The sequence below is a fragment of the Micrasema longulum genome, unplaced genomic scaffold (genome assembly GCF_059751315.1).
Source record: "Micrasema longulum isolate JH-2025_06_02 unplaced genomic scaffold, ASM5975131v1 h1tg000194l, whole genome shotgun sequence".
Lineage (NCBI taxonomy): Eukaryota > Metazoa > Arthropoda > Insecta > Trichoptera > Brachycentridae > Micrasema > Micrasema longulum.
This window is the reverse complement of record NW_028277399.1, coordinates 389,562-402,830: the sequence shown is the minus strand read 5'-3', so window position 1 is coordinate 402,830 and position 13,269 is coordinate 389,562. Positions and strand designations below refer to the sequence as shown.

General features: G+C 36.1%; 1 protein-coding gene across 3 annotated transcripts in view; it reads right to left on the bottom strand.

Moving 5' to 3' along the window:
- The window catches only part of ctrip (E3 ubiquitin-protein ligase ctrip), a 111,237-nt gene that overhangs the window by 64,158 nt on the left and 33,810 nt on the right, over positions 1 to 13,269 (bottom strand). The window contains exon 1 of one of the 3 annotated variants that reach the window (XM_088243199.1): positions 568 to 1,098. The exons of the other annotated variants lie outside the window; for them this stretch is intronic. The gene's annotated coding sequence lies outside the window, so the exon portion shown is untranslated. Of the gene's footprint in view, positions 1 to 567; positions 1,099 to 13,269 lie in introns of those variants that run through there. 3 annotated transcript variants of the gene reach the window in all.

Below are 13,269 nucleotides of genomic sequence, written 5' to 3'. Positions count from 1 at the left end.
AAAAGTTATTTATAGAATTTCAAAATTTATCTTGTATTTTTTTACTAAAAGTAAAATAAAATAAAGCTGTTGATTTCGGTATTAGCTTTTTCTTTTATTTTCACAAGTCCCTCGAAATTCAATATTTATTCTAGAAGCGAATGGAATCATACCCCTGTAGTCCAAATATTGAACTAATAATGCAAATTTTAATAAAAGGAAAGAAAATCTATGTATAACTAGGTACTTCGTGCTATTTTAAATTCTTCTTATGCATTTGGCAGATTGTCCGAGGATTCAAGGAAGTATAGGAGATAATTAAACGATAGAATAATACAAACACGAGGCATAAGTGCGTGTGATACCCGAGGTTCGTGTGCATCTGTAGGCGATAGCTGTCAGGAATTCAGTCAGAAGTTGGAAATTTCGTCAGATAGTTTCAATGACGTGTGAATTATCCGGCAGTAAAATAGTCAGCGCATCTTATGTCACAGTGTTACATTACCTAACAATTTCAAGTACAATAAAAAATAGCGCGCTGCGAAAAAATACAGCTAACATAGATCGAAGGAGTCGACGTATATTTACCTGCGGGCTGCGGATCGTCGAGAAGCGATCGAAGGAGAAGCGCTCAAAGTGGCAGAAATACAAGTTATTGACGGGGAAAATGCATTTCATAGGCGTTGGAAAAATATTGAACACTCGAACGTGACAAATCGTGTTCGATAACGCGATCCAAACGTCAAAGGCTCGCCTCGACTTGAAGTTGCAGCGGGAGTGCACTGTGCGAGCGCGGAACACGGCGAATATCCACTGTAAGCGATTAAAATGCAGCAATACCGCTTATCTCGAGATGCAATGAAAGGGGGCAAACGCGATTATGTTAGTGTTAAAATCGGCCATGGGAAAAGCGAGTCGCTGGCTCGATGCTTCCATAAACGAAACGAGCAACGAACGTAACGCAAGCGCGCATGCGCGCAACACCGAACAGCTGACTGGCCGACTAGAGGAGCGAATGTAGGCGCTGGGCGCTCTGGCGGCAGATGGCGGAAACTCCCCGCACAATGTTGTCAGCTGGAAAACATCTCGGACAAAATATACATGATCTTTTTTTAATAATCTATTTTTTCACAGCGCTAAATACGAATAATAAAAATGCCCAATTGTTGAAATCAATTACGTGTAATTATTCAATACGTAATCAACATTCTGAAAATCTAAAACATGGGTATATGGATACTAAATTTTAATATTTTTATTTATAAAAAGCCTTCGCATTAAAATGCACCGATCACCGAGCATTTTCGGCAGGTACATTATTTAATAATTCGATAAATAAAATAAAATACAATAATCTTTAGGTAGACATAGAGTTTGGGATAAATTTATTATTAGATTTTTTGTAATATGTATGTATTTGTGTGAATCAATAAATAAAAAAAATAAAAAAAACAGTATAATTATTCAACAATATTTTGAGTTCATTCAAATTTCTGTAGACAAGGACTGCATTTCACCCCTCAGGAAATTATTAAAATTAACATTTTAGTGCAATAAATGTGGAAGTCGAGGCATTTACACAGCATATGACCAAACCAGCCAATGACAGGTCAAAGGACCTGCAAATGCATAGACTTCCATTCTCTTCTCAAAAATGGTCTCCATATCTGTTGTAATATGTTTATAATATTATAATTATGCAGATTTATGTTACCCAGATGATAATTCTAAACTGCTTAATAAGTTGGAACGACTGCAAAATGTCACACACGCAACTACACTGGCTCAGTACCAGGCACAGAAGAAACATTCACATTCTATCACTTCTTCACAATATTTTTAATAATCCCACTTCCCCTCTTTAACGAAAGAGCTCGTCCAGCCCCTATCACAACAAGGACTATCTCTTCGTTCTAGAAACGAGAGAACCTTTTTAATACCCATTCACCGCTTTATTTTTTGCCTTCTCTTTAAACAGTAATAGCTGTTCGATCGTGGAATAATCTACCCACTAATTTCAGAGACGCCCCTCTTTATTTAAATTTTAATTAAGATTGAAATGTCACTACATAAATATTATAGTTTTCCTTTCTCTTTCTTTTTTCCTTCCTATCCCCCCCTTCTCTCTTCATAGTAGTGTAGATTTTGAGTTTATTTTTGTTTCAATTTTTTAAATAAAATTATAAGATTCTGTATGGATACCTAGAATATGTCCATAATATACTTCTCATTATCTCAAACTGAACGGTTTAGATGGGTAGGAAGAAATTGCCTTAAGGCAATATGCCCGCCCTCATATGAATATAAAATGTATATAAAGCGTAAAATAAATATATTAAGTAAGGAATGGGAACACCAATTGTTTCGTTGCTCGCATTCGACTCGAAAGTTCGCGACATATTATATGCGGGTATCAAAAGCAAACTTAGAAATCTCCATTGAAGGAGTACTGAGATATTCGCGAAAAACTTTGAAAAAAGAATTGTGAGATTTCTAATTATGCTTCACTAACTCAATGGAGAATGCTAAGTTTGCGGTGTCAAGTAATGTAAATAAAATCTGTTTTTGAAAGATTTAGAGGTGGTTTTGAATTACGCTATTATAACGTAGGTAGGTTTTTATGTATAGTTTATTTTGGCGTGGATAACTAATTTTAATGAGACCCTCGTGCTGATCATTTTATGATTCCACTATCGTGATAGTTGATCGGATAAAATAAAAAAACAAAGTACGGTCCAAACTACACCATCCAATGGTTGAACAGGCGTAGGGCGCGCATCCGGCGTAGGGACATGACGTTGTGTTTGTCTCGTGAAACCTGCTTCGGGAAAAAGTTTCGCTGGGAAGCGAGAGACTCGACTTTTCCGATCGATAAATTCGGAGCCTATCCAACGGGGTCGCAGTAATCCGCCGCCGCGGGAATGCAGCCGTACGCGGCGCGGGGTTTTATTACTCGGCGCGTCGCGTTTCGGCCAGTTTTGGGGTCGCGGACCCGGCCGGTTCGCCTTGGGCCGCGCTCCGGCCTGACTTACAATGAAGCCCACAAATATGGGCGAGAACCGAAAACTAAATATTGTTAATATTCAACTACCAAACATACAAAAGACGAGTTTTCTCCCTCATGTCCATGCTTCTCGTTTCTTCCCACTGCTTAATGTTTGAAAAACTAGGCGAAATTGATTAGATTTTCATGGCCGCTCGGATGCAAATCGAAGTTTTTTTGGGCTATTGGTTATTTTGCCCTGCGTCGTTCATACACTTTTTCGACGATTTTTATCGCATTGACAACGTCCATAATCAGGGTTAAACTCTACTTGCATGATGCATGATGCCTAATATTCCTAATACAAAATCCAAGCATCTTTGATCAGTGTTAGGTTCAAAAAATGTTTTTCAAAGAAAATATTTGCGTTCGTGTGATTTACCCAAATATTTCAATTTTGGTGGCTATTTTCAGCGAGTTGTAAAGAACTCACTATTAGAAAATTGGAAGTTATGGCAGAGCGGGGTGCGAACTTCGGACCTCTGATCCGCGAGTCTGCGACACCAGCCACAGACCACAACCCAGTTCCAAACAAATACTAAGATTTTAAATAGATTGAAAAATCAACAAAAAAAATGTCGAGTTTTATGCAATATGTAAGGCTGAGATAAGCATTATCGGCAAAATCAAGAAAGGAGTTCTGCGTCGGTTTTTGGACGCGTAGAGCGAATGGACAGCGAAAGAACGGCTGAAAAAGTTCACAACGCAAATGTTGATGGATGCAGAAATCGAGGAAGAGCGAGAAAGACATGGCATGACCAACTCCAACAAATGCTTGAGGATGAACATGTCAAAAGTCGGAAAAATCGGTGGGCCTGCATGAAAAGATCTATAAATGTGGAGGAAACGAGGTCTGTATGCAAATACAAAGTGATATGGCGTTCTATTTATACAATAAGGAAATATCACTTTTACATTTTTAAAGTAATAAAGGGCCTATGAAATAGTGTCAAGTAAAAAAATATTTTTTACTACTTATTAGTAGTACGAAAAATATCTTTTAATTTGTAATTTTGAATTCCCGCAAAAACGGTCATTGCATGCCCGTAATACGTCACGATTTATGATAATTTTCAACTTTGTTCCAGACCGTTTGAATTTTTTTAGAACATCGTCACGAATCTTGACGTCACAATTATCAATGCCAAACATATCGCGTTTCTCTAGTGAAATATTTTTTAAAGTTGTATTTAAAAACATTTCTTCGCAATATTCATATTGATTTTGAAAAAAACAATTAATTATTCTAAATCCATTTCATATGTTTTTATCGGTATTCGTAGTATGTGATATTTCCCTATTACGGATCGGGTTGTGGCCCATGGCTAGTATCTCGGACTCACGGAACAAAGGTCCGTGGTTCGAATCCCACTCTACCCCAACTTGATTCACACATTTTCTAATAATGAGTTATTTGAAAATGGCCCTTAAAAATAAAATATATTTGGGTAAATCACGAGAATGCTAATATTTCATTTGTTTAAATTGTTTTTTTTTTATTATTATCTTAAGACGCACTCCAAATAATGCGTTAGTTCTTGGTTCATAATTTAAAAAAATATATTTATTCAGCTTAGTACAAACATTATATTGATTCAATATTGTAAGTTATCATTTATTATGCAATTCAAACACAGGTAATACACACGAATAGTAGATAAAATCTCCCCATACCCGGTAGTATGTATAATGGAGTTTATATCAGTGAATAGAAGAGAACTTCATTTTGATACGATGTATCATCAATGAACGTTTAGTTTTTTTTAAACAATCGACGGATTAAAAGATAACCTTGTGTCGGGATATAAATAATCAATTAAAAAGAAACGCGGTCTGACTTGTTTTCATACAAACGTAGTCCCGTATTTTCTACCTGGATTATGGCACTAAGAGAGTGATTTTTTACATATATTTATCTATAGAGATATTTACTATTGACGTGTCCCTATCGTTTTGATATTTTTGATAAATTGTTAATTATGGAAACTAGGACCATACGAAAACCCTTAAAAGCGCCCAGTTTTATCCGCCGTCTTCAGACGTACAAATATGGTAACTATTTATGAAAAACGCAACACAACACCGACACAGAAAATTTCATTTTGATCCTCTCTCTAAAAAAAATCAGTTCAGTTTTGGGGTGCAGAAAAGACAGGGACAGAAAGGACAGCGAAACGTCGATTTTAAGGCATAATTAGTCCGCCGAAAAAAAAAGGTCCCTTAGATTTTTATATAAAATGTAATGTTATCAAAAATTTATACGAGGTCTTAGTGCTTGGCCATAGTGACAATGCGTTTGCGGCGCGGGCGCGAGACGCAGCGCCTTGCCGCACCCGCGCTTATATATGTTTGGATAATTTATATAGCGCCATTTTTGTGAAAATCCCCTCAAGGGCGCTGTAAAATAAATAAATATCCCAGCACGTCTTGCAGCTGCAGACCGCATGGACGGTTGGGATTCTATTTCCTCGTCTCTAATTATGATATATAGGAGCTAGATAACAGCACGTCTTGCAGCTACAGAGCGCATGGACAGTAAGAAATCTAGCCCCTATTTACATTTTTTTTAAATATTTTATTTGCCAGTGAAGTTTAGAGTTTAAGTGATATTTAAAAAACGAAATAAAAAGGAAATTTATAAAAATAGAAGTTAGACAACAACAAGTCTTGCAGCTACTGAGCGCATAGACGGTTGAAATTCTAGACTCCATTTACTAAATTTACATATTTGATAGTTGATAACATTTACATAATATGATAGCTAACATCACAAAAAGTCTTGTAGCTTCAAAACGCATTGACGAGTGGAATTTTAACAACATAAGAATGATTTTAAAAAGTTAAAAATAATAATTAAAAAAAAAACACAGTAATAATACCATGTCTCACTCAGAAATCTTCCTATGTGATGAATCACTTCGGGGGTAAGTGAGGATAGGAGAGAAGCGACATTTATGGGAAAATTTATGTTTGTAAGTTTAAAATAATTATTATGTCCTCCCGTTATTGGGCAGCCAAAAAGTGTGTGGTCAGGCGTTTCCAAGTCTTGGCCAAGTAGTGTAATATATTGTAATATAGTTACAAGCGCTTACTATGGACACTACACTTGTTTATTTATTTATTATACGACACAAGTGCGTTTCGCAATTTAAAATATAACTTATAATGAGTTTTCAGTTATAAAAAAATCAATATTGAAACATGGATATATAAAAAGAAAAAGAAAAATAAATCCGTAGCATGACAAAGTGATGACAAAATCAATTATTTTACTGAATAGTTTTAATTAAATTTTAAGTCAAATCTAATTAAATACTGCATATAATCACTATTGTAAAGCGCCCTTGAGGTATTTATATTACGAAAATGGCGCTATATAGTTTATTTTAATTTCAGAAATTGGCTCTTTAGGCCAATGTTTTTCACCCTTTTTTAATACGCCCCCGCCCCCTCCTCCTTCTCCTCCACCCTAATTTAATTTAAAGATATGGTTGCTACATATATTCATGTGATTGCGAACCCCCAAGCAAAGCTTCGCGACCCCCCAGAAAAGGAAAAAAAGTCAGACTCTCATTTAGAAAAAGGCGAAGTCACAAAATTCAATTTAACATAAGGCAGTAAAGAAATATGACAAGGGAAAAAACATTTATGAAGAAAAAAAACAAAATACATACAGATGGTTAAGAATTATGTTTTTAACAACTTATAAACGAAATAAAATATGTACGTTGTTATTATTAGAGCACACATAAGAACATGTTAGTGTGCCCTATTTTAAGATTCAAAATAAAAGAATAAATAAAAATATTCGGCGTGCGTGCATTAGATGTATAAATGCAGAGAAAGCGAGGTTAGTACGCAAAGACAGAGATATGTGGCGTTCTATCCTCTCTGCCTGATGAAAAATAAATCATCGGCTAGTGTACCATCGCCAGAATCAGCTGTTTCCTCGTCACGCGATGCGCTATATGCCATACACCCTGACATATGACAGACTACAGACAACAGTCACTGTCGCCAACTATTATAGCTCGTTCGAAAGCGAAACCTCCATCGCTCATCGCCTCACACCTCACACTACCGCACTCCCCACGCCGACAATCTCGACTCGTGACGTCACGCATTGCACACAATATGTAATGTACGGAATAAATATTTACACCGAGCACGCGGGATCCGATTGGCTCTCCAATCGTCAAACTCCATGGCTGGCATTCTAATAAATCACAACACTGATTTGTTTGAAGACGAACAGATCATTTATTTGACTTAATTAGTAACTATAACCATATATATGGGCACATATAACTATCGGACCTTTGTATTTTTTTTTTTTTCCCTCTTGTTCCCGTTATTCATTGCTTTGCTTATGCATACAAAGCTTTTTTCCTGGTGTGTATATTTTGCACAATAGTTATTTTTCACGGGCCTGAGTCGATTCCCTCATTAATTTTTTTCATTTTTGTAACTATGGCCTTTAGAAAGTCAATGTATTTTTCGGAAGTAGCTTCATTTTTTATAACTTCCTCTGGGTTTTCAAAAATTTGGCTGAATTGTGCGCACATTTGTTTGCAGTTTAACCTCTCGGCATCAAACATAGGACAATCTAGTAATATATGTAGGACGTCCTGAGAGCTGAGTCCATCGCAAGGGCAGCAATCGTTATCTCTTTTTTTAAATCTGTGAAGATACTTTCGAAAAGCACCATGACCTGAAAGCATTTGAGTCAGCTCGTAAGTCCGCCCAAAAATATCCAATATCTCGGCATCTTTTATATTTTTGAAAAACAATTTCGTTATTTTGCCTGTATCACTTGATAAATATCTTTTGTTCCAAGTATCGTATGATGTTTCTTGCACTATTTTTTTAATATATGATATTGGAATGTGGTCATAGGTAGGGAGAGTTCTCATTTTGGAAGCTTTTTTCGCTAATTCATCCGCTCGCTCATTTTCCATGTTGCCGTCGTGTGCTTTAATCCATGTCATTGCAATTTCGTTTTTTACATGTTCGGTATTTTTTTCAGCAAGCTCTTTAATTTCGTAAATGATTGGATCTGTGGACTTTGGATCATTCAATCCTTGTAAACTTGACATGCTGTCACTATGTAGCATAATTGTCGAATTTTTGGCATTTTTTAGTGTCCACTTCAAAGCTTCTCTTATAGCTACTAGTTCACTTTGGAAGACAGTACACTCATTTGCCAACTTTATTTGTCTTTTAGCAGTTTCAACTTTATTTTTAAAAATGACAAATGCTGCTCCGACTCGTCCTTCCATTTTACTGCCATCGGTAAAGATGTTTATTTCATATAAATTGCTCGTGATTTCAACATCAATAATTATATTTATTTTAATAGGAGTGGCTGGGTGTCGTAGATCTTTATAATCTATGCATCGCTGAATATTTCTATCCTCGGGAATGTCATCTACATATCCGTATCGTTTTGCATGATATATTTTAGATCTTTCAGTTATCGCAATATCTAAGGGCTTAGTACCAGCGATTACTAGCGATGCCTCGGTAGAAATAGTTCGGTATCCTTTTATAATTTGGATGGCTATCATTCTTTGTACACTGCTCAGCTTTTTAATGTTCTTTTTTTTCGTGACTGAATCACCCCATACACTTGCGCCGTAAGTAGCAATTGGCGTTATTATATATTTGTATAATATCTGTAAAATCTCACTCTTTAGTCCCCAAGTAGCCCTGGCGGCTCGTGATAGTTGTTTATAAATATTGTTAAGCTTATTACAAATGTGATCCAGATGTGCATTCCAGGCTAAATGGTCATCGAGAATCACACCTAAGACCTTAAAATTGGTGACATTTGCAATAGCAATATTGTTCATATAAAGAATTGGTGTCTGAAAGTTTTTTCTTCGCGTGATGATCATACAATTAGTTTTTTCTGGAGCAAACGAAAGCTTGACTTTGGTTCCCCATTGGCTTAGAATTTCAAGAACACTGTTGGCTTGAGACTCTGCATTTTTTAGGTCGTTGTCCGCTATGGCTATGAGTATGTCATCCGCAAAGGCATGCTTGTAAATTATATGTCCTTCTAAAAGTTCCAAAGCTTCATCAATTATTATGTTCCATAAAGTAGGGCCCAGAACAGAGCCTTGGATGCATCCTTTGGTATTTATTTTACGTTTCTTTTCGTTATAGTGTTCTACTTCAGTAATGCGGTTTTCTAAGTAATTAACTAAAACCATATATATGTTTTGAGGTATTTCCTTTTTTCTTAGATTCGCCATTATGCCAGGCCACCACGCATGGTCGAACGCCCCTCTAATATCAAGAGAAATAACCAGGACAAATTTTTTGTTGTTTCTTTCCTTCTGAATAAAAGAAGTTGCTGCATTGAGGGCATCTTCGGCACTTCTTTGTGGAAGAAAACCATATTGGTTTTTGGATATTTTTTCAAATTTTAACAAATACCAAGTAATTCTAGCACAAAGTATTTTTTCAAAAATTTTGCCATAAACCGGTAATAGACCAATTGGACGATAAGATTTTATTTCATGATAATCGTCTTTTCCTGTTTTTGGTATTATAATAGTTTTCGCTATTTTCCAAGACTTTGGGAAGTAACCTATGCTTAGGCAACGATTATAAAGCGATAGAAAAATTTCAGCGTTTTCCAACAAAACTTTGCAACAGATGTCTCCACTGAGATTGTCATTTCCCGGAGCTTTTGTGTTATTTAATCCGTTTGCCGCATAAACCATTTCGTCATTGGTAATAGGAGGGTCTTCAAAAGAATAATAATTATTTCTTAATTCACTTCTTAAGTTTTTGTGAGCTTGATTTTCATTGATAATATCATCGTCAGGATAAAATGTATTAACAAGAAGCGAAGCACTATCTTCTACGTTTGCACACCAATTTGTTCCACTTTTAAGAACAGCAGGAACAATTTTTGTGTTTGACGTACCCATAATGTGATTCACTCGATCCCAAACGCTATCTTTTGTTTGACCTTGACAAAATTCTTTCCAACTACGTATTTTAGCGTCCTCGATAATTTTTAAATATGTATTTTTATCAGCAAGATATTCAAGCAAAAGTGCAGTCTTTCTTCGCCCTCGTGAATTACACATTTTCGTTTTCAGTCGTTTGAGTTTTATGGATGCAGTGTTTATATCTTTATTCCACCACGGAGGTTTCTTCTTGACAAAGGGTTTTATTTTTGGACAAATTTCATCACACCCCTTTTGAATAGATTCAGTCAAAAAAAGCACAGCTGTGTCAATTTCATGTTTGTTCATTTCGATGAATTTCTCAGGTTTAAGTTCTTTATTAACATTTATGATTTCTTTGACTTTATCACATAATTTTTTCCAATTTACAGTTTTTGTACAGTATATTCTAGTATTTGTGCGATTATTTTCTATTCCTAAGGTACACGATTTAAGGTTAAACTTTATTGCGTTGTGATCGGATAATAGGACGGTTTGTTCACATACCTCCCAATTGTCTATCTTTTGAACGATGTTGTATGTACATAAGGTAATATCTATAATGCTTTCGGATACTTTCCCCCATCTAATTGCTCTGAATGTAGGCGATTTACCCTGATTTAAAACGCACAAATTGTTGGAAGCTATAAAATCTACAAGGTCGTTTCCTCTGGAACAGTTTTTTGGCGAACCCCACATCATATGTTTGCAATTAAAATCTCCCACAAGAATAATCTTACTCATGTTAAGTTTAACCTTAATGTACTCTAAATCGTCGAGTGTTTTGTTTATATGTCCACCAGGCTCTGAGTACACTGATATTAAAGCAATATTTTCTTTGGGTAAAATGGCACATACTATATTGTTGTTATCGATATTCTTTGCTTTATAAATTTGTAGGTTTTGGTTCATTACAAAAATAGCAGATTTATTTCTACGGTCGATGTTTGAATTATCACTCTGAAAAATTTGCACATTTTGAACTGATTTAATCGTGCCAGTATTTCCGGTGTAAGGTTCTTGTACTAACGCAATATCAATCGATTTGTCAAAACACGCTTTTATTATTTCTTCTGTAGCACCTTTACATCTTTGGAGATTGCATTGTACAAATTTAATAAAATTGCCTCGATTGTTCGCATGGCTGCCATTAGCACTCGTATTCGACCCTTTCTCTGGCTCTTTTATCCATAAGAGTTCTCACAGGGCAAGCTATGCTCGTTGCATAGTGATTATTATTTTCCATTTTCTTTTCAAAACAGTTGACGCATTTGGGATTTTCTTTGCTCTTGCAGTCTCTTGTTTCATGGTCCTTTAAGCACACCGCACATTTAGCTTCGGCATTGCAATACTTTTGTATGTGTCCAAAGGACAGACACTTGTAACATTGCACCACAGGACTTTCATCTTCAACTATAACCCTCTGGTATCCGATGTTCACCTTTCCTGCATTGGTTAAGCTAGGGTTTCCTAGGACAGCGGTGCCCGTATCTTAACGGCCGTAGTGAACGGTGATGCGGTGGACAGCCGTCGTAGTGGTGACTAGAGAGTGGTTTTATTTTTTAATGGTGTTATCAACACCATTTTTATAGGAAACCACTCTCTAGTCACCGTTACGACGGCTGTCAACCGCATTAATGTTCACTACGGCCGTTAAAATACGGTCACCGCTGTCCTAGGAAACCCTAGCTTTAGAGTATTAGGTCAGCATTTGATTCAGGAAGAGGAAAACTCATGGCGCTCCCCAAATACTAGATTCGGAGATCGTGCTTTTGCCGTTGCCGGCCCCTCTGCCCGGAACCAATTGCCTTCAAACTAACGAATCATCGACAGTCCCAGTCAGCTCAGATCTCAACTAAAATCTCAGTTCTTTAGATTATCATACCTTCAATTTTAAATCAGAAAATATAATATGTCACTTTAGTTTAGTTAGAATGCAAGTTTAAGTATACAATTGTAATGTGCCCTTGAGGTGATTTTTTACAAAAATGGCGCTATACAAATCAGCCAAGTATTATTATTATTATTATTGAGGTAAACGTTAATTAGTAACTATAACCATTGAGGTATATAACTAGAGTAAACATGAGCGTTCAAAATATGTAATAAATATGACGAAATATGTTCGATATATGAACCTGCGGCCAATTTGCATGTTTGATAGAACGGACTTCTGAAGTCTGTTGCGAGCGTTCATAGGCTACTTTTCTTCTCGCAATTACTAAAATAAGATATTGCACAAATCGATCTGGAAAAGCGATGGTATAACTTTTCACCGGTAAGTAATGTTTTTACCTTATCGATACTTCTTTAAAATAGCTATTTTAATAATAAAAAAGTTTTATTAATATGTTACCGGTTATCCCTGTCTCTGTCCTGCTCAGTTGGTCGGGCGTATAGTAAAACGATAAACAAAGGTGACGCGTATGCGGAAGGGAGCGACATACTGAGTAGAACTTACAGTAGACCGATGTCAAGAGTCCGTGCTTTTTATTGTACTACTTATTTTGCTTGTCAAAGTCGACGTGATGTGACGTGGCGATACTTGCTCCCTCCGCTGGTCATTCTTTTCCTTTGGGGACGACTTTATTATATCTCGATGACTATTAATTATTATCCAGCAATTATTCTTTGGATCAGCAATTATTATCATACTTGTAATAGGGAAATATCACACACAATATCAATATCAGGTTATAAGCCCTGTAAATGCCTAGACTTCCATATCCCCTTCTCAAAAATGATTTTCTTTTCTATTGCAACAAATTTAAATTTAGAAATGTTTATTTGTGTCCAGCATATTCTAGCATGAGGATTTTTCAGTTTTAGAAAAATAATTCTTCGCCAATATTGATATTTTATCGACTTTCAAAAATCATTAATTTTTATGGAAATAATTGATAACATTCGCCTTTTATTTGCCAAACAGGTAAGATACAACGTGCAAGAAGAAAAATATCCCGAGAGTTTCTTGGCTACCGAATATTGTAACAAGCGGCCAAATTCCCTTCCAAAATAGGTCACCTAAAAAGATCCATTATTCACAAAGCAAGTTCGGTTAACTTTGACTGGCCGGTTACGCGACAATCACTTCAATCTCCAAGCGCCGGTCTTCAGTTTAAACGGGTCGTGAAATTCGAAGCGTTTCTTTGTTGGTCTTCGGGGGTAAATAACCTGAAAGGTCGTGCAGGTGGAATTAGACCGCAGGAAAGAGGAAGGAAGGGTTATACTCGCGTAAATTTATCCCGACGATAAGTTAGCGGGTGGTAATTATAAAACCCCATG